This window comes from Physeter macrocephalus, chromosome 5 (assembly GCF_002837175.3).
Source record: "Physeter macrocephalus isolate SW-GA chromosome 5, ASM283717v5, whole genome shotgun sequence".
NCBI classification, from domain to species: Eukaryota; Metazoa; Chordata; class Mammalia; order Artiodactyla; family Physeteridae; genus Physeter; species Physeter macrocephalus.
The window spans coordinates 858,210-880,774 of record NC_041218.1 but is presented as its reverse complement, the minus strand read 5'-3'; the positions used below and the strand labels follow the sequence as shown (position 1 = coordinate 880,774).

The window sequence follows — 22,565 nt, the reverse complement described above, 5'->3', positions numbered from 1 at the left end:
GTCACGCGGCTGAAGTGCTTGCAACGCGCTCCGTGCGCTCCCACGCGGGTGAGGGCTGGCGGCGTTCGTTCCGATGGCGTTCCTTCTGAAGGGGCTTCCCTGGGTCACACGCACCAAGGGGCAGAGGCGCTGGACACCTTCCCGGGGCGGCCGCGCCCACGGGGAGGCCACGTCCTCGGAAGCGCGCGAGACGGAGAACCAACGTGTGTCTCCCAGGGCAGCGCACGGGACGCGGCTACTTGTGGATGAAATGTCTATGTCAGTGCGAATATTAAGTCTTGTTGTCGCCCACATATCTGCTTGCCTTCCTGTGTTTAGACATTTCTTTTGGCAGAAGGCAGAGGCAGCTTCCCGCACGCAAGCCCGGATGCTGACCCGGACGATGGCTTTCTCCCCAGCCGGATGGCGAGGGTGCAGGGGCCAAGGCCGGCCCTCCCTCCTGCACGGACCAGGGCTGGGAGCGGAGGAAACCAGCACTATTCTGGCAGCTGCAGGGGCTGTAGCCAGAGGGGGTCTCTAGACGCCGTGGTGTAAACATCAGCGGCCACGGCTCGAGGACATGGTCTCAGTGTCTCCCAGGCTGTAGGGCCTGGTTCCGGAGCTCTCCCGGCAGGCCTCGGGCCTCGGATCCGACCGACACCTTTCAGAAGGAATTTGCTGCCTACACTAGGCTCTGCTGCTTATCCGTACGGATCCTGACTGACCAGATGCTGGAGGCGAGGGACAAGGTCTCCAGAGGGTGACGCTCAAATAACAGTCAATGCTCTTTCTGAAAGGCAGGTCCAGGAAAGAGGTTTTGTTCTGCTGGGGAGGGCGTGCAAGTTTGGGGCCTGAGCTGAACTGCCAGGGCAACAGCAGTCTCTGCTCTCCACACAGCACCCAGGCTTCTTCCAAATAAATGCTGAACACTTAGAGAAAGGCAGTTTAAACGGGAGCTGGACTGTTCGTCTCCCCTGTTTACAGAGGCCCAGGCAGGCATCTGTTTGGGGTGAAAGCACTCTTTCTCACACCAACTCCATGGCCACTGGGGGAACTTGACAGGCATCTCAATGGGTCATGAATGAATCAAAAAATGCAAGTCCTTTTCAACATTTTATGGATAATTCCATAAACTCTGGTTTTTATATATGACTGAGGGCTCTTTACAGCAAATTGTTAGAAGGTTAGCTTTGGTAAACTAAATTCAGTAAATGACTGGAGTTTACCACTGATTCTGACCCTGTGCTCAGCAACGTTCCGGAGCTCCTACTGTATACAGTTGGCCCTCCATATCTGTGGGTTCTGCATCTGCAGATTTAACCAACCGAGGATCAAAAATATTTGAAAAGAATTCCAGAAATTTCCAAAAAGCAACCTTGAATTTGCCACACACCAGCAACTAGTTACATAGTGCTTACATTGTATTAGGTGTTATAAGTGATCTAGAGATGAGTTAAAGTGTACTGGAGGATGTGCACAGATTATACACAAATACTACAAGGGACTTGAGCATCTGTGGATTTTGGTGTCAGCGAGGGGTCCTGGAACCAGTCCCCTGTGGATACCGAGGGCCAACTGCAGAAGCAGGTGCCTAAAATGGGAATTCATCAGTTCCACTGTTAGGAAGCTGGTTTAGGTTGGCCTTGGTTTTCTAGTGCTACATGTTATTTTGCAATATGTCAGATTTACAGAAAAGTTGTAAGAATATCACATTAGAATCCTGAATGCCCTTCATCCAGATTCCTACAATATTTTATCACACTGTATTCTTCCTGCCAACCTCTCTCTATATTTATATTTGCACTTATATTTTGTTTTATTACTCTTAACCAATTGAGAGGCAGTTGCAGACATGATATCCCTTTAGCCCTAAAAACTTCGGTGTGTATTTTCCAAAAACAAAGGCATTCTCCCACATAATCATAGTACAATTATCAAGATCATGAAATTAACATTGATATGGTACCACTATCTAATCAATAGAATTTATTTGGATTTGTCCAATTATCCCGGTAACATTTTCTATGACAAGATAAAGCCTAGATCGCGCATCACATTAGGTGGTCGTGTCTCTTTAACCACCTCTAATTAAGAACAAGTTCTCAGTGTTTCCTTGTCTCTTGTAATATTGATATTGATATTGATATTTTTACCATGTGCCAGTCAGTTATTTTACACTGTGTCCCTCTATTCCAGTTTGTCTGAGAAGCAAGAAGACTGCAGAAGGGCATGCATCACGGGGCGGGGGGCTCCCTGTTCCTCAGCACTGCAGGTGCTGTGGACACCCGGAATGTGCTAGGGTGGCATCGGCCGGGTCTCTCCATGTAAACGTCACCGTGTTCCCGCTGGCGTTAATACCTGTGGCGAGATCCACCTTGTTATCCCTCAGAATTGTACCCACTCATCCTCACAGGCATTGGTGATTCTTGTCTGAATCAAGCACTATCAAGATTTATTTGAATTTACTATAAAGAATATCAAATGTGAGGAAATTTTAGGTATTAATTAATAGCTATGGATATCGAATATGAGACGTGCCTTTTACTCTCCCTTCCCTGGAGTAACCAGGGAGGAGGGGAGGGGTCTGAGCAGACGAGTCGTCTGCGCCTCAGTCTCTGCTGCTGTCGTGTGCATGGGACAGGCATGTGACTGCGGTCTCTGTAGGTTCCCCTCTCCGTCTCCTCTGCCCCCACCTGCCCGGACTCGCTTTGGTCTGTGGCCTCTTCCCGGGGCAGCAGACGAGCATGGCACCATCACATGTGGGACCCTTCCCGCTCCACTGCAGGGTCACCTCACTCTCCTCCCCACTGCATCCCGAGCTCTGCTCTGCACCACCGAGAACCTGCCACTTCCTGGGCGCCCCATCCTTCCTGCAGAGCTGGGTCTGCGCTTGCTGGGTCCTCCCTTCAGTGAGAGAGCCTCCTTTGGCATTTGGAGAGTTATGGTCCAAACCTGCAGATTCTCTCATGATGAGCTGTCATGAAAATGCTTTTATTTCACCCTATTTGGAAGAATATCTTTGATGGATATAAAACTCTGGGTTGACTTTTCCTCCTTCTTGCATAACTTTAAAAGATGTTGTCTTCTGGCCTCTATTGTTTTTGGCGTGAAATGAAGTCACCTGTCATCCATGTCACTGCTCCTCAGAAAGCAATGTGTCTCTCTTCACAGTGGCTTTTTTTTTTTTTTAAGATTTTCTATCTTAGACATCTTAGTTGGACTGTGATGTTCTTAGGTTGGTTCTCTTGTCATTTATCCTGCATGGAGTTCTCTGAGCTGCTTTTTTCACAGATTTGGAGGGGGGCGTGTACATTCTTTCTTCTTCCCCCCGTCCCATTCCATCTCTCTTCTTCCTCCTCTGGGATCCCTCTTACATGAGTGTTAGACCACCTGACAGTGTCCTACATATCACCTTGGCTCTGTGTATTTTTTTCACTATTTTTCTCTGTTCTTCAGATTGGATATTTTCTATTGGTCTTTCTTCACATTTGCCAATCCTTTATTCTGCAGTCCCGAATCTGCAGTTAAGTCCATCCAGTGACTTTTAAAATTTTTACATGTACTTTTCTCTTCTAAAATTTCTATGTGGTGTTTTGTATGGTCTTCATTTTTCTGCTGAGTTTCCCCATGTATCCAATCATTATGACCATATTTTCCTTTTAAGTTTTTGGACATATTTGTGATAGTTGTTTTAAAGTCCCTGCCTGGTTTATCTCAGAGTTTGTGTCTGTTGACTACTTTCTTTCTTTCTTTTTTCATTTTGCTTCTTCACATGTTTAGTAATTTTTTGATTGTATACTGGACATTTTGAATGGACATCATAGAAATCTAGTTACACCTATTAGTTGCTTTTTAAATTAGAAATAACCGTGAGTTACCACTATCTGCATTCACTATTATCTGTTTCTCTTTTTCTAGAGCTGTTTAGTTATCCCTAGAATGTGCACCAACACTATTTTGACATGGACGCTTTGCAATCCAAAAGTGAACTAATCGTATGTCTACAACTAAAGTATATGCAAACATATTCTTTTTACTTTAACTCATTACCACAATTTCTTGTACAGGGATGCTTAACAGTCATCACTGAATCTTACTACTTCCATGACACTATTACATGAAAGTCTGAAAAGGTATTTTGCTGCAACTAATGAAAGAAAACAAAACAAGACAGATTTACTGGGCTAAGCTCTCTGTTCTCCCGCGGAGATAACACACGCGATCACAGGCTCCGTGGGTGTTGCTGCCTCCACACGATGCCCTAGGGCCTGTGAAGCTGCTCCCTTTCCTCCTCCCCACACCCAGTCACGCCACCAGATCCCACTGGACTTCCTACTAATTGCTCTCCCATCACCCCGCTTTTCCTCCCCAACCACGATGCCTCTGCCTTCCTGGATATCACACAGACCCTCGCTGCTCTCCTAATGCCAGCAATCCTCACTTCCAACACCTCTTCTGGCTCTGAAGCCAGACTGAGACCTCTAAATCGCAAGCCCGATCACACGAAACCCTGGGCAGGACCGTTCCGAGGCTTCTCACTCCCCCTGAGAACTTCCGAGTCCTCAGGGCGCATAGAGTGCTCTCCCGATGAGTGAGTCCTTCAGGCTCCCCCCCGCCATGACCCCATCTCTCGGCTGCCCTCCCACCAGGCCCCACCACGTGCGTTTTCTTAAACGCACCATATTCTCGTTCACTTTTGGACCTTTGGCACGTGTTGGCCTCTATCACCCCCACACTGACCTCCTTTACTTGAGTAACTCCTCCTCATCTTTCAGAACCCATCCCAGGCACCTTCTCCAGGAAGGCCTCCTGGTGCTCCACGTACCTTAGGGCAAAGGTTCAGGCCTGAGGGTATCTTGACACTCCTTCCACATCTAAAGAGCTGAGGTCCTCTGTGAGTGCCACTATGCAGGCCCTGAACGTGAGTGACAACACGAATGCAGAACTCACCACACACAGGTGAGTGAGGAGGGGGTTGCAGGACCTCTTGCTTGCTGAGTGTGAGGGGATCTGAGGATTTCACGAGGAGGTGAAAAGGTATGAGAATATGCTTATCTTGGAGCTTTGGAGCAGCTCGTGTGGCCACAATGAACTCCCCATCGTCTATCCGGTGGAGCCGGACCCAAGGGTCTGGCGAGAGGAGACAGCCATCTGCGGTGCGGCTCTGGTGGCCTCACTTTCCAAATGCAATGCTCTCGGGTGACCCGGGCACGGGGCACCGAACGAGGGCTTTCACCTTGTACGCTCGGGGGACAGCGTTCAAAAAGGCAGAGAGGGGCTGGATGGGCTCATTAGTGCAAAGCTTTGGCTCCAGGCCGCCACCAACTCCGTTCACCGCTGGGAGCGAGGCTGGCCTCTGGCTCTGGTGTGAGCGAGTCCGGAGCCCACGGAGCTGCGAGACGGTGGACGGACTCACGCTCACAAAGGGCCGCAGAGGCGGCCTGAGCAGCCCTGCGCTTCGCGCTCTCCTCCATCCATCCTCTGCCATCCGACGGCGGGAGCCTGGCAGTGACCTGGGCTCCTCAACCCCGACTACAGCCGCGGCGGTGACCGGGGCACTGAGTTACTATTGGACACGTTCCCTGTTCTCTCTCCCTTGCTTCACTTTCCTCTGACGACGTCTAAAATCTAAAATCTGGAAACAGCGTGACATATGGAGCCTTCAGATCTGAGGCCAAATGCACGGCAGGGCTGTGCCACGTTTTTACGTACAACTTGACCCCAGCCGTTCAAAGCCAAGAGCCACTCTCCGCGTGGAACAGAGGGCTCCGGACAGCGGGCAGCTCCAAGCTGCTGGTCACTCAGGCTGCTAAACGCACACGACTGCATCTGATGAAAGGCGTCCTCTGTTCTGAACAGTTGGCAGTTTCAGAAAAATTGGAGCACCCACTGTGTGGAAAATCCTACATGAACTAAAGTGAAAATGCAGGGGAACAGGGAGCCGTGGAGGAGAAGGATGTGGGTGCAGTGCTGAGTGGATGAGTGATGTGTCATCCGGGCGGGTCTCGGGGATGCCTGGTTTCCTGGGGTGACTGCCGGCCACAGGCCTGATGCGATCGCTCAGCCGCGTCTGCTCGGGAGAGGGGAGGGTCAGGTATGAGAAAGAGGCCGCCAGGCACAGCCACCCTCCACGCCCCACCACGTGCCGGGCACGGTGATCAGACGCTGCCCCTTCCCCTGTCGGATGCGGGGGAGGGAGCCAGGAGGCCGCCACACACAAGATGCAAAGGCAGGACGTGGTCCCAGGTCTGTCTTGCACCAAACACTACCATGTTCAGTATCAGACCTACCACAGCAATACGTTAAATATTAAATGTCTGGGCTGTGCCAGAGTGCCGGAACTGTGAGAAACTCTCCTCCCCAGGTTCTGTTTAATATCAAAGACACATCATCTTTCTGGCCCACTGAACATGGTCCCTTTTTAATGCAAACAACCACCTTTTGGGGGGCTCCAACTCGTTATGCAGAATGATCTAACCTCTAATAGTGAAACGGAGAGTTTTTAAATCTACGGATTTAGCCGACAAGAAACAACTGCCTGGTCAAGACGGTCACACGGGCACTGAAGGCAAATGAGCCGGGTCCTCGAGACCACGAGGGCACCCAGAGCAGACCCAGGAGCGCCCAGGGCTTCACCACTCCCACGGCAGCCCCACGGGTTCACGTGACACCAACTGGAGTCAGAATTAAGGTCCTCGGCCACACTAGCAACACTCGAACTGCTCAGTAGCCAGCAGCGGCTGCCACGTTGACGGCACAATCTAGGGCATCTCGCCATCGTCCGGGGAGTTCTGGGCCGGCGCTGCCCTAGCGACCGGCCGCGCGTTCCGCCAAGCGCTGTGAGCACGTCTGCACGGAACTCACTGAGGATTAGAAGCCTCTCTACGGGCAGAACGTGCCGACGGGAGGAGAATCAGCTGCGGGGGGCCACGTTGCCCCCACCCCCTCTTGCCTCCTGCCTGGACCCCTGCGCGGATGGCACCCTCACAAGCGCCCCAGTGATGTCTGTGCCCTTGGAGGCTCCTGTCAAGAGGACACGTCCCTAAGACACCAACCCCTGTCGCATGATGGTAGAGCTGCCCACTGCCCTGAGCCACCAGGGGAGGACCAGCCGGAACCAGGCTCTGAATGAGCCCCACTGACGGCTCCCCCCAGCCCAGGGCTGTGGCCGTGGCCCAGGCTGGGTGTGGAACGGGGCGCCCGTCAGCAGGAGCAGAGAGTGGGGAGGGGGGAGCTGAGACTACGGGGCCCCCCCGAATGGGTTCAGGTGCCCCCTCCTGCCCCGGGTCTACCAGGCACGTCACCAGCTCCCGTTTGGTTCTGTCCACGTGTTGTGGTCACCACATCAGGTCCACAGCTAAGAAAAGCCACCAGAAAAGTGTGTGACTGCAGGTGGGCTGTCTCCACTCCTGGGCCCCTGCCCTCCCCACCAGAAGCCCAAGGCTCCCTGCTGCCAGGTCCCAGGCTAACCCAGGGCTCAGGGCAGGGGTGCAGCTCCCAGCACAACAGGAGAACCAGGACACAGCGCCCTGCTGGAACCTCCACACCCCTGGGCTCGCTTCTGAGCAGGGGGACAGGAGCAGGAGAAAAGAAGGGAGAAGCCCTTGACTCATTTCTCAGAACCACAGAGCGAACACCTAGCTGCTCCCAGACTCACTTCCAGGGAAGTGGAGAAAACCCCCAACTTCCTGCTCCTGTAAAAGGACCAACCCAGCTTTCTGAAGTCTCGTCAGTGGCTCATGCCTCATGTGAGCTTTTTTTTTTTTTTTTTAAATAAATTTATTGGGCTTCCCTGGTGGCGCAGTGGTTGAGAATCCGCCTGCCGATGCAGGGCACACGGGTTCATGCCCCGGTCCGGGAAGATCCCACATGACGTGGGGCGGCTGGGCCCGTGAGCCATGGTTGCTGAGCCTGTGCGTCCGGAGCCTGTGCTGCGCAACGGGAGAGGCCACAACAGCGAGAGGCCCGCGTACCACAAAAAAAAAAATAAATAAATAAATAAATAAAAATAAAAAAATTTATTTATTTGGCTGCGTTGGGTCTTCATTGCTGCAGGTGGGCTTTCTCTAGTTGTGGTGAGCGGGGGCTACTCTTTGTTGCGGTGGCTTCTCTTGTTGCAGAGCATGGGCTCTAGGCATGCAGGCTTCAGCAGTTGTGGCACGTGGGCTCAGTAGTTGTGGCTCTTGGGCTCTAGAGCGCAGGCTCAGTAGTTGTGGCGCACGGACTTAGTTGCTCCGTGGCATGTGGGATCTTCCCAGACCAGGGCTCGAACCCGTGTCCCCTGCATTGGTAGGCGGATTCTTAACCACTATGCCACCAGGGAAGTCCTTACGAGGGCTTTTATAGATCTTTTTTCCAAGAAGACACTCCAAAAAAAAAAAAGGTAAGATCCAGCTAGTCCTTAGAGAGCAAGTTTTCTTCATCCGGGAGGTTCAGCTGGAAGACTTGCTCACACACTGAGTGAGGTCATGAACACCAAGAACACCATAAACCACTTGTTTCTACACCGTTTCACACATGCCTATTTCTGTGCCGAGGCAAGGACTGCGCACTTCACCACTGTGACATACCTGTACATGAATGAGAAGCTTTTAATTACTAACCCTAACCCAATGTTGAGGCCCACAGCCAGCAGCGGAGGGTCCTAACCTTGAGGGACAGGCACAGGCCACCGCCTGCCGCCGGCACCTCTGCTGAGCGGCGGCCAAGGCTGACTCCACACACCGTGGCACTTCCGTGGATTAAACACCTTCCACAGAAACAGATCCTGGAATAAGGATGCGGGTACCTGCGGTTTGTCTGGGAGGTGATCCCAGGAGACAGCTTCAGGGGTGAGGAGGTGAGACTGGGGAGGGAGGAAGCAGACAAAGGTGATGAACGCACTGGAGGGTCCTCTGGGGGACTCCAGAGTGTGCCCCAGAAGTGCCTGAGGGGCAGAGAAGCAGGGTGTTTATGCGTCAACTCTCATGCCTCATCCTCTGAGGGTCTTCGAGGAGTTAACCGCTGAGCAGCCCTGGCCCACCTTGGACATGGACCAAATGGGCTTGTTCAGCCAGAGGGACGCAGGGGCTTAGGGCCCGAAGCCGTCGGCATAACCAGGAACCGCCCAGCAGAGCTGCAGGTGGGCCCAGGTGGGTGGGGGGGAGCTGGGTAGGGCTGAGGGGTCTGTTACGAGATTTTCTTCCAAGATGGGCTTCTATCAGACTGACGGCACCATGGTGGTGGTGGAGTGGGTGTCTTCAAGGACTGTCCCTCCACCAAAATGACCACTAAGGTCACAAAAACAGACAGAATCAACTTTTCAGAATTCTGGCACACTATAAACAAACTTATAGCAACCAGAGGACCAAGGGAGTGTTCAAAGGAGAAAGTGATTACTAAATTTGGTAAGAAGGCACTGTGGCATTTTTGGTTACCCATCTATTACCCTTGGCTCCCAAACTTGACAGAGGCCATGGGGATGGTGGCCCCCTTTCCCAGTGTGACTTGCTGGTACCAGGAGGCTATACTGACCTCATTCTCAAAAAACTGTGGTCGTGTGTATTGACCTGTACTGATTCCCTGAGGGACCAGTACAGAGTGTAACCTTCGTTTAGCTGGATTGGCTTTCTGGAAAGCATCTGCCGAAAGCATTTAAAGAGATATCCTGGCTGTGACCACTTGGAGCAAGAGCTGGCCAAGCAGCAGAGAGACCAGAAAGCTGGGGAAGGGAGAGGCTGAGAGGATTTTCTTGGGGAATGAGGGCTTTGAAGGGCTGAAGGATGTCCCGGGGAATTCGGAGTGTAACACATGTGCCGAGGGCCAGACTCATCCCAGAGAAGAGCTGTGGGGATACTGGGCTCACACCTCCAGCTGATCTTTGTACTCTGCACAAGCAAGAAGTGAGGAGCTATGGGTGGCCTGGCTGAGTGATGGAGTGGCCAGCTCAGAGCCCATCTGCAATCCCTCTCTTAGCTTCAAGCATTCAAGGTAATCTCTGTCAGGTTACTGGCCGACTGTGAAGAGAAGGAAACAGACTGCAGTGACCATACATGGCAAGGAATACAGTCTTTGCAAAAAGAGTTTGGAAAAGTCACTAAACAAATGGATGACCACAGCCTTCAACAATCAATAACAGCAAACCCTGGGGAAAAGAAAGAACCTGATTTCCAGAGTTACCACATTATAATATTCAATAAGTCCAGTTCTTAAAAAAAAACAACCTATGAGGCATACAAAGAAACAGGAAAGTATGGCTGATTCACGAGTGAAAAAGCAACTGGAGAAACTGTTCCTGAGGAAGCCCACATTTTGGGACCTGTGCCCAGCACCAAGCACACCAACATATGCATTACGGGAGTCCCCAGAGGAACAGAGAGAAAGGAGCGGAGGGAGTCTTAGAAGAGATGATGGCCAATAACGTCCCACATTTGGTGACAAACGTAAATGTACATATCCAAAAAGCTCCATTAACTTCACACAGAATAAATTCAAAGAGACGCACGCTGACACATCCTAGTCAAACTGTGACAGAAAATCATGAAAGCAGCAAGAGAGAAGCGACTTGTCATGTACAAGGGAGCCTCAGTGAGATACAGACCTGACTTCTCATCAGAAATCACGGAGGCCTGAAGGCAATGGCATGACATACTTAACGTGCTAAAAGAAAAAAAAACCTGTCAACCAAGAATTCTATAACTGGCAAAACTATCCTCTGAAAATGAAGATGAAATTAAGACATTTCCAGATAAGCAAAAACCGAAGGAATCTGTTGCTAGTCGACCTGCTCTACAATAAATGCTAAAGGGAGTCAGTGAGGCTGGCATGGAAGAAAAGTACACGGTGACCCGAGGCCATACAAAGAAATCAAATAAGTGCGTAGATAAAATATGAAACCCAGTGTCATTGTTTTTTGGGTTTGTACCTCCTCTTTTGTTTTCTAATCTATCTAAAAGCAGACGCATGGATAATACAATAATTATAAATCCATGTTAATGGGCACGGGACGATGCAGCGGTAACTTGTGACAATAACAACGTAAAGCTGGGTGAGTAGCTGTACAGGAGCTTCTGAAATTAATTTGGTATTATTTCAAAATAGATTGCCATAAATATGGGATGTTCATTGTAATCCCCATGATAACCACTAAAAAAAAAAACAACTAAAAATTTTACAGAGAAGGAATGAGAAGGGAATCAAAATGGTAGACTAAAATCAATCAATCAAAAATAAAACAAGGAGGAACTGAGGAACAGAAACCATGTACAATACAGAGGAAAACATAGCAAACTGGAAGAAGTGAGCCCTTCCTTGTCAGAAATTACTTTAAATGTAAAGGAATTAAAATCGAAAATTAAAAGACAGACTAGCAGAATAGATTTTTTTTAAAAAGTCTGATCCAACTGTATGCTTTCTATGAGAAACCCACGTTAGATCCAAAGACACAAAGAAGTTGAAAGTGAGAGGGTGCACCTTGGATGACGCATGTTTAGTGAGCAGACGGGCTGGATGCACATTACTGTGAATGTACCAAATGCCACTGAATTGTTCACTTTAAAACGGTCAAGCTCATGCTATGTGAATTTAAGCTCAGTTTTTTTTTAAAGACTTCATCAATGTAGCTGTGCTGCACTTATCTGCTTCCCATATATTTGCTGCTGTGGATTACGGGTGTTTTAAGAGCATGGATGGGGCCGTATTCCTCATCTGCGGTGTCTCCACCTTGGTGCCTGGCCTGAGAAAATCTGTCGGCGGCACCAGTGAGCACAGTGACATCACCGAGTGACCCACACTGCTGGCCACACAGCGGCCGTGAGGGTCAGCCTGCCGGCACCTGCAGCCGCAGGAGGGGTCACGGCCCCCACCCCCCGCGCCAGCACTTCAAGCTCAGAGAGCAGCGGACCCCTGTCCTGTCTCCTTGCACCGGTTCCTTTGCAGGTTGCGGCTCCCCCGTTGTGAGGAGGTTCTGGAAGGGCCACCTTTGACCACTGCTGACAAGTGTTGTGGCCCTCACAGCCCCAGGACAGGCCAGGCCCTGGAGCCCTCGGAGAACGGCTGCTGAAGGACCGAGGGACAGAGGTGCCCGGCGGCCCTGTCCATGCTCGTCTCCCCGAGGACCAGGTCGCTCTGGATTTCTCTGCCTTTGTGACTGACGTTGGTTGTAAAACAAGATTGAAGAGATCAGCTGCTCTGAAGCCACCAAGAAGGCAGGCAGGCAGGCCCTTCTTGGAAATGTTCCCTGATACACTCACGCTAGGGAGGGTGCAGGAAACCTGGGTTGTAAAAACAAGATTGAAGAGATCAGCTGCTCTGAAGCCACCAAGAAGGCAGGCAAGCAGGCCCTTCTTGGAAATGTTCCCTGATACACTCACGCTAGGGAGGGTGCAGGAAACCTGGAAACCAAATCCTATACTTTTCCTACAAATTATGTTCATTTGACAAGATTCCCTTCACTAGGAGTCAATAAACTTGGAAGCTACGGCGGGGGGGGAGAGCGATTATATTCAAAATTCTCAGTTTTTCTTCTACAACTATTTCCTTATAAATATCTAAGACACATTCACAGCGTTTGAAGTCTTACATTTAAATATAAGAAGGTGACTGGCCTGGTTCCTATAGCAACGTGGGGCATGTGGCACATTTGACAGGTTTTCCGGACACAACGGGGGGTCCACGTCCACCAGGTCCACTGCCCGTGGTCCATGCCCTGGGCGCCATCCTGGGCTCCCGGCTCCCGCAGGGAACAAGACAGACAAAATCTTACATCTCACGGAGATGACGTCCTAGCGGGGGACGCAGACAATAAAATTAAAACCAAACTGGTGATGGACGTAAAGGAGGAGGTCAGGGGAGGGAATGGGGTAGGAAGCGCCACCCTGGGTCAGGGGTCAGGGAGGCCTGGCTGAGACAGTGAGGCACAGGCCGCGTGGTCACCCAGGGGAGCCCACAGGGCACGTGGTCACTGGAGGGGGGGCAACGGGCCACGTGGACACCTGGGGGGAGCCCACAGGCCACGCTGTCACCCAGGGGAGGGCCAGCAGGTGGGTGTAAGGAGGACGGCTGGGCTTGCTGTTTCCAGAGCAGCTGGGGAGGCTGCGGGGGCCTGAGATGCGGGGACACAAATCACTGGGCATCAGCAGTCGTTGACGGAACCTGGCGCGGAGGCTGTGGGCATTGCGAGCCGTGGGGGAGGGCGGGGCCGCACGCCGGGCCGCCTGCTGCACAGCTCTGTGACAGCTGCTGTGTCGGGGTGTGTGCGCCGCAGAGACTAAGACGTGGGCCTTGTCCTGACGGGGCTCACGGTTTTGTAGAGGAGACAAAACCAGTGATGCTTAAACAGACAAGGAGCAACACAGAGCGGCAGAAGACAAACGCTGCGAGGGTTCAGGGCAGGGAGAGCTCCCGCTCGCTCGACGGCCTGGGGCTTTGTGGGGTGACGAGAATCTCCTGGCGAAGAAGGACACGAGCAGAGGAAGAACGCGCGGACATCGCTGGACCTGGTGGGGACCGTGAGGGACCCCGGCAGGACTGCACAGAGGGTCCACATGGACGTGAAGGAGGACACAGTGGCAGGGTCCCCTCTGCCCTCAGGAAGTGACCCCGGAGGTTAACCATACAGAGGACGCAGCCCGGGGCAGACCCCCTCTCATGTCCAGCCCCCCGCTGACCTCTCAGCCAGGCAGGAGCACTTGAACGACGTCTCTCCGGACGGGTCCCTCCGTCCACGGCCGGAGCCCTGGCAGCACCTCTGCCAACTCATCAGCCCGCCAGACCTGGAAGCTTGAAAGGCGGGGTGAAGTGCTCGTGCTGAGGGGCCTCCCGCGGGGCTCGGCCTCCCGCCGCTCTGTCCAGCCCCGAGTTCCATTGCTCTGCTGCCCCGGAGGCTCCCAGCCTCTGGGATTTGCAGGCAGAGGGGGCGGTAAGTGTTTTCCACATGCGCGCGTCGGGCATTTGCTCTTGAATCTGCTACAGGGCTGAGTGTCCAGTTTAAATAAAACGCTGGGAGCCCACAGTCACTCTAGATTTCTTCCTTCCCGGCTGCTCTCAGGCTACTTTACATGACAAAGACACACGTGCAAACACCAGCACGAAGTGTGGAGAGACGTGTTCCGTGTGAAAACCGCGGGGAACGACCCCCGGGCTCCCCCCACCCAACCCGGGGCAGAGACCCCAGCCCGAGCCCTCCCCGCTGGCCTCTGCGGACCCAGGGGTCACGCTTGGGGATGAGAACGTCAGCCAGCCTTTCCTCTTTTACTGAGAAGCACAAGGGTTTGTTCTCCACCGAAAGGGATTCCGGAAGGTTCAGGAACGCGGGGAGATGGTGTCTGCGGGTGGTTTGGGGGCTTTCCGGTCTCTACGAGTCACGGAGGCCTTGGAGGGCCCTGTGGGGCTCGGGGGGCGCTGATGGGGTCCCCTTCCAGCCGGACTGGACGTCCCACTTGAGGAGAGACGGTCCGCGTCCCCACCCCCCAGCCCCTCCCTGGGCACGTCCAGGTCCTCGTCCCCTCAGTCTGCCCTGCCCACCCCCGGCCTCTGGCCTCACCGCCGCCCTCAGGCCTGAGCTGCTTCCATACCCGCCCTCCCGGAAACGTCAAACTGGTCTCTCTCATCCTGAAACCCACCGCCTCCCTGGGGCTGCCTTGGGGCCTCTCAGCTCTGACGGCCTGTGTCTCCTACGGGCCGTCAGGACGCCCTAATCCCAGGGCTCTCCCTGGACCACTGGATCAGAACCCTGGGGGTCGGGGGCACGGGCACAGCTCTGTTCACAACCCCCCGCCTGGGCTGCCAGGACAGCGGGTGGGTACCCACGTGTCCGACCTTTGGGGGGCGGGGCTCACCCCTCTGCCCTCCAGCTGGTGACCTGGACCACTGTCTCCTCTGAGCCCACGTTCCATCCAAACCTTAAAAACAAAACGGACTGTTTACACGTCTGTCCCCCACTGGGCAGGGGCCCTCACTCCGCGGCCCCCGGACACTAGGCTTATCTGAAGCCCATGACAGATGCCTGAGGAGAGGGACCCAGGAGGGGGGCGGACTGTGTCCAGAGCCTCCCCAGCCCTGAGCCCGGCCAGGTTTCCAGTGCCCAGTCCGTCTGGGGGCTCCTCCCGGCTCTGTTAGAATCCAGACTCCAGGCCCCGCCAGCTGACTTTCAGCCTTTCGACAAACTGAGTTCAAATTGGCGGAAAGGTTTTAAAAGGTTGCGCTAGAATCCTGAGACTGTGGGTTGATATATTTCTTATTTAGCTTGTGGGTCACCAACATTTTATATCTTGGTAAAACCATCATAATAAATGTTTCAAGTTTATGTCAGGACAGATGAGATTCTAAGGCCACGCTGTGTGTATACCGTATCATCAGTGTCTGTTTGGCGTCCTTCCTGCAGACTGTGAAGCTCTGTGCTCCTGTGGTCTCGTCCTGTGCCCCCAACGTGGTCAATGCCGGCAGCAAGCACGGCCTCCCGACCGAGTATTTCCGAAGGAATGAACACCTGAATGAACGGAGGCTGCTGCTGGGACCCTTGTAACTGGCCTGTCTCTGCTCCCACGTTCAGACTCACGTTTGGCTTATCTTTGTTGGTGTTTACTGGCAGTTTGGTCTGTGACCTCCCGTTTCTCTCGTATTCCTGTACTTCGTTGTTACTTTGATTTTGCTTCCGCCATGGTGAGCGCCCCTCATCGTGGAGCTGGCGGCCCCCTGGAGCTGCTTTACAGAGGGCACGTGGGCTCTGCTGTGAGCCGGGCCCTTTGTTTTCCACTTTGGAGTCGTGCACCGAAGTGGGGCGGGCATGGTGGCAGGATGACTGTGTCGCTGGGAGATCTGGGTGGGGGACACTTCAGAGCTCCAGCGATGACGCTGCCAGGACCGTGGGGAGCCGGAGAGTCGCGGTTCCCTTCCTGCCGATGAAGCGAGGGCCCCTCACGTATGAACAACACGACGAGAAGGAATCCCTGTGCGTCGTTAGTCTGCCAGCTCTTCACAAGGCGTAACCTGGAGCCTGGCCTCCACTTGCTATAGTTTAACTTCATCCAGGGCGGCTGTTACCGGGGTCTGCAGCTCACAACCCCGCGTGGAGAGCGCGTGTGCGTCACGGGAGGCCCCCGGGACAGAAGACCCTCCCCGTGTTCCGGTCTCTGGCCCCTTGGACCGGTCAACCTCATATTCCAAATCACGTTCTCTGAGTCAGGGACGAAACACACACTGGTGCCCGGTTTAGTAAAGGTCAGGCAAGGGTGGCCCGTTGTCTGAAATGGATGCATAAAACCTCTTTTAATCAAAACCTGCAGGAAATTAGGATTTTACTAATTTTGCTAAGTTTACAAAGAACCTCTCCTAAAAAAGGGGAAACGCCCAACAATTAATCTGTTCCCGGGGATTCGTAAAGCCAGCAAACAAACCCCAGTGGGCTCTGCCTGGGCACCCATGTGTTTTTATTCTGACTTCCTCATCTCTGGTCTGGAGAAGCCCAGCTCGTGTCCTGAGCAGGACAGGCGAGGCCTGGGCACATCACGAATAACAGCGGTTCCACCGAGGTCCAGTTACCGTCACTCTGACACGCTCCTAACGCTGGAAGGGGCACAGACACACTGTCACAGCCTCTCAACGGGGAGAAAAGTAGAGATGTTCTACTCTTAACGGACTCTCATTTAATCGAAATGATGAACTAATCCCAGCTCCTGGCTCCCTGGTCTTCAGTCTGGCAGGTTTTCTGGCTTCAGATGCCTTCCGAGTTCCGTCACCTCTGGTGCTGGTGCCTCAGGGTCTGCCTCCCTTTGTGCCTCCCCGTTTCCTGTCTGTGACCCCCCAGTTCCCTCCGGTCAGTGTGTCCGTCCAACACTGGGTGGGCCCGAGTCCGGCCGCTCCTGGCTTCGGACCTGCGCCCGCTCAGCTGACGAGGGTCGGGGCTGCTGCATGCGTCTCCAGCCCATCCCACGCTGATGCTTTCATCCCGAGCATCGACGGGTCTGATTCTGTTTCTCCAGACGCCCTGTTTTGCGTCCTGCAGATTGGGCCTCGTTTTGTGGTTTGCTGCCATGTGTCTCTAAAGCTCACGGCTGTCCGCCCCACGCCTGTGCCCCTCTTCCTCGGCCGCCCGCAACCGTCGAGGCTCAAACCGCAGAACAAAATCGAGGCTGAGCTGGAGAGCTGGCAGAAGAGAAGGCACCTCCGGCCAGAGCTCCCCTGGGACACTCGCTGCCTGGGCTTCGCTCGGCCCCCTTGGGCATCGCAGACGGAGGCAGACCTCAGAGAGGGAGAGGCCTGGATGCAGGGGGGCGGCAGAGGATGTGTGTGTGTGTGTGTGTGTGTGTGTGTGTGTGTGTGTGTGTGTGTGTGAGAGAGACAGAGAGAGAGAGAGAGAGAGAGAGAGACAGTGATAGAGATGGAGAGAGACAAAGACAGACGGGGCGGGGGGCGGGGGATGAGCTCCGAAACGAAATATGAACGAGAAACCACAGCTTCCTACACCCGAAGCGCAGGCCCAGGAGCCCAGGGGACCGACGGGTGACACTCAAAGTAGATCCCCGGATGCTCTGGAACCTGGGCTTTCCTCCCAGTGGAGTCTCTGGCGAGTCCTGTGTTAATGGTGAGGTCAGATCTGACGTGAGACTCACGGCCGCCCCTCGGGTGCGTGAACGCGGTCCTGAGCGCACGCGGTGTTGGCTGTGACCGCAGCCGGGAGGGCTCCACGCCCAGAGCTCAGGGAGGACACGACCAGATGGGAGCCTCCCCGGGGGCCTGCCACCTGCTCCAGCACACGGGGAGCTGCGCGGAGATGCCAGGCGAGCGCGTAGGGCACGCGCACCTGCTGACCCGGCCAGAGAGCCCAGCCTAGGGACTCAGGAATCCGTCCAACTTTGTGCCACCGGATCCTGATCTGAGGGTCCCTACCTGCACCCACGCTGCAACCTGAGTTCCCGTCAGATCTCCACCATCACCGCTGCCCCATAAACCCTTCAGGACGTCCCAGAGCCCCGTCCAGCGTCCAGCCTGGTCCTTTCCCTTCCACGGGGCGCCAACGTAAGCGGAAGGATGGTCTGGTCGGTCTGATGCTGCAGCTGCCCTGCGACACCACCTGCCATGGCCGTGTCTTTCGGGGTAGGACTCACCTGCTTGCACCGCTGAGCTCTGGTTCTCCCCCCCGCCCGCTCCGATCTGTTCCAGGCCTGCAGAAGTGGTCCAGCTCCTGTCCACAGCCTGGTCCTCAGAAGGTCTGAGGGCAGCTGTGGACGGCGGTGTAGCCCGCATAGCATGCTGAGGTCCAGGGGCCGGGCAGGAAGCAGGGCTCAGACGTTGGACTGGCCCAGGGAAGAGATTTACGGAGAGACAGAGGAATGAAGGGGCCATGACAGCACTGAGAAGGGGATGCCACAAAGCGACGCTGGAGGAATACAGGAAAATCAGCATTTTGAAGCAGAAAGCACTGGTTTGAATGTTTTCCCCTTTCTCTGAGCTGCAGACGCTACCCTTTGAAGGCGCCTGCTCACAGGAGCAGCTTCACCCAGAGGACGCTCTTAAAAGGCAGTTCAAAGGGTTAGTATTTTTTTTTAAATGTCGCATTAGTGGAGGTTCCAGCAACAGTGAACCAGTTTCAGTTTCTGGGCTAAAAAGTGAATGTTACACATTTGATCTTAAATTGTTATTTCATTCCTAATTGCCTGAAGGACCTTTAGATAGTGGGGGCAAGGGGAGGCCAGTGATGTCAAGACGAAGATGTGAGGAGAGGTGGGGACGGGAGGGGGGGGCTTTCGGAGCCCCCAGGGGGCCCACGGCCCCTGTGCGCCAGTCGGGGGGTGGTCACACTCTGAGCCCCTGGGGGGACCCAGACCAGTTCCTTCTGAATCTCTGGAACCAAGTCAGGCGATGGGTTTGTATATCCCATGTGCTGTACAGTAATTATGTCTACTTCTACTAAATCGTCTTTTAAAATAAATAAGAATAATACAGCAAAATAATAGATTTAAAATATAAAAATTGGGGAGTTTCTGGCATTCTCCTTGAACTTGACAGAGCACTGCTTCTTTGTTCGATTTCCCATCTGCCCAGGGATGAAGCGCAGTGCCGCTGGGTCAGTGTAAATAAATCTCTTTTTTCTGTGAGACGAACACCCCTCCACACTATATTCCAGAAATATCGATTCTCCGAGGCCACTCTTGTGCACTGGAACAGCACACATACAAATGCTGCTCTGGTGTGAGCTCCAAGTAACTGAGAAAAGCCTGGAATTGTCTATCCTGGCATACAGCTCACTACCGTTTAGGCAACCTTTCTTTGGCAATCAGTATCTTGAATTTATGCCAGATCGTAAAAGCAATTTGGTGGAGAAAAGCGATTCTAAGTAGTACAGCCAAAGCTATATCGTGTTCGTGATACTTAAAATTCCTTGCAGCTGGACACCTATCACAGAACATGAGACAGGCTCACATCTTCCCCGCACAGGGCTACTTCTAGATCTAATCAGTGGACGGGGAGGCCCTGCCAGTAATTTCTAAACCACATCAACTTCTCTAAAGGCAAAAGCCGGGAGAGCATCAGCAGGCAGTCTCAGGTCCCTGGAGGAGAGCAGCACGTCCCCACCTGGTCCCGCACCGCGTCTGCTTCCGACGGCGCACGGCGGGGGTTCCTCGAGCACTGGAAGGAAGACACGGGCTCCAGTCACATCCCTGCTTTAGACAACCCCTAGTCAGCCTGGTTTTAAGTGGCAGCGCGCAACTCAGAAAAGAGAGACGGGAAGGGTAAGGTCAGCACGGCAGCTGGGCACAGGGGGCTGACCGGGAGGCCCCGAGGGACCGTGCGACTCCGGGTCCGCCTCAAGTCCCAGGGCCGCGGTCAGCAGCGCAGCACGCTCCCGGCTTGTGAGGCACAGGCAGGAGACTCCGAAATAACACCTCTGAGAAAGCCCCCAGATTGGTGCAAATTTTCAGCAACAGCAAGTGGCCTCTGCGTATTTCTAAGGAGGCTCGGGTGAGCAGGAACCCGGGAGGCCAAGAAGGAAACATGCAAGTTGTGACAAGCGTGCTCTCTAATCCCGACGTCAGCTGCTGGGACATCGCGTGCCCCGAGCCCCGCGATGCATTTGTGCTGTGCTGGTAGCGCGTTTTATCGTTCCTCGTGCTGGCAGTCAGTACACGGCCAGGCGGCCGTTTTGTGAGAAACGCGAGGGAACCGCTGGGTTTAAGCTAAGCGCTTCCCTGGCGGCCTCGGTGCCGCAGTGCTGGCAGCGTGGAGCCAGAGCGGCGGACGCGGGGCGCTGCGCGACGACACGTGCGACCCGTAAGAGATGCAGCAGAGTCTGTGGACTGCGGGCCGGGCTCCTGTCGGGGCAGCGGTGGCTCCTGCCCACGGCCGGGTTCACGGGGCAGGTCAGCAGGACATCGATGGACAGATTCTGTGCGAGCCGCCATCAGCACGCTGCTCCTCAGCCTCGGCCGGTGAGTCTGTGACAGGCAGGGCCCCTGGTTTGAGGGACACCACACAGTCCTCGGGCGCTAACGACCCTCAGCGCTGTGTGATGAGCGCAGTGTGAATGCTGGGCCCTCTGCGCTCTGCCTTCCCGGGCGTCAGCCTGACTTCAGCCTTTAGCCGGGATGTGCGTTTCGCAAACAAAGGAATAAGGTAAGAGAGGCCGCAGCTCCGAGCCCCCGGGGGAGGAATGACTGCAAGGCGCTGAGACGCCATGAGCGTGAAAGGCCCACAGAGGTGGCCAAGTGTCCCGGGTCACTGCTTCAGTTTTGTTTTGTTTTTTTTTTGCGGTACGCGGGCCTCTCACTGCTGCGGGCTCTCCCGTTGCGGAGCACAGGCTCCGGACGCGCAGGCTCAGCGGCCACGGCTCACGGGCCCAGCCGCTCCGCGGCACGTGGGGTCTTCCCGGACCGGGGCGCGAACCCGTGTCCCCTGCATCGGCAGGTGGACTCTCAACCACTGCGACACCAGGGAAGCCCACTGCTTCAGTTTTTAATGAAAATCTTACTTTCCCAGAGGATACATTTTCATACACAGGGCCTGCTGTCTTTTGGCTCCTGGGCCTGAGAGTTGGAATTAATCTGCATTGACTGACTCACGTCAGAAATTCACAAAAAGAATTTGTTTATTGCCACAGAGCAGAGGAACCATCTAAATGTGCACCCTGGCTGGAGCACCTTATCCGCACCATTGTAAAGCCCTGTGTCTGAGCGGGTTCTGTTTTTTTGTGAAGGTCCCCCAGAGAGGAACGGGATGGAAGACGACAGGGAATGTCCTCCATGGGGTGAGAGCAGGGCAAGCGGCCACTCCGAGAACACGAGTGTCTGACGCTGACATCCAGGGAGCAAGCGGAGAGGTGGGCGGAGTCTGTAAACTGCTCTGGGGGTTCTGCACTTTTGATCCCATCACAGCACTAGTAGGGGACACGAGGACAACACGAGGGGGCTTTAGGTCTCTGCAGACGCTCTTGGTGCTCCCATGCCAGAATGGTGGCACCCACACACAGCGCCAGCTCCCCCAATACAGCATAACCAGCATCGCAACTGCGCCCCTGTAACGTGCTTGCGTGCCACATGGCAGCTGGAGTATTAATCCGTACGGGGGAAGCCCGCAAACTACATACTAGGCAGTGAGTGGATAAGAGACTTAAAAGGCAGTATATTTATAGAATGAAATAAGCATCAGAGTACGGTGAAATAATCTCTAGAGAAAAATATTTATAATACATTTGGATAAAAGATGAAAAAAATCAAATTAAGTAATGCTTTAAAATAGTAATATTTGACACTTTCAAAGTATGCTAAGAAATAAAAAGTATTACAAGAGAGTACTACAAACAAATTCCTAGGCAGACAACCTAGCAAGACTAAATCATGAAGAGGGAGAAAATACGAACTGACATACAACTAGTAAAAATACTGAATCATTCATCAAAAACCTCTCAACAAATAAAAGCCCTGGATCGTATTTAAACTTTCAAAGAAGAATCAACACCAAACTCTTCCAAAAAAATAAAAAGTAAGGAACACTCTCTAACTCATTCTATGAGGTCAACATTATCCTGATACCAAAGCCAAATAAAGACACTGCAAGAAAAGAAAAATATAAATCAATATCCCTTAAAAATATTGATGTATAAATCCTCAACAACATGTTAGCAAACATAACTCAGTGGGGTATTAAAAGAATTATACACTATTAACCAAGTGGGATTTATTCCTGGAATTTAAGGATGGTTCTACATACAAAAAATGATCAATGTAATAAAATGCTTTAAGAAAGCGAAGAGGGGAAAAAAAATTACAAGATCATCTCAATTGATGCCAAAGAAGCGTTTGACAAAATTCAACACCCTTTCATGATAAAAAAAAAAAAAAGAACAACACTCAGCAAACTAGGAGTAGAAGTAAATGACTTCAACCAAAAGGCCAAATATGAAAACCCACAGGAAACGTCACACTCGGTGGTAAAAGACTGAGAAAGCTTTTCTCCAAGACCAAGAAAAAGACAAGAATCCTTGTTTTTACCACTTCTACTCAACACACTATTGAACATTCTAGCCAGAGCAATCAGGTAAGAAAAAGAAGTAAAAGGCATTTAAATTGGAAAGGAAGAAGTAAGATTAGCTGTGTTTGCAGGTGACATGATCC

The 22,565-nt window shown here is 53.1% G+C and overlaps 1 protein-coding gene across 1 annotated transcript in view; it reads right to left on the bottom strand.

The window, feature by feature from the left end:
* PTPRN2 (protein tyrosine phosphatase receptor type N2) overlaps window positions 1–22,565 on the bottom strand; it is a gene marked incomplete at its 5' end in the record, with an annotated part of 716,488 nt that overhangs the window by 292,200 nt on the left and 401,723 nt on the right.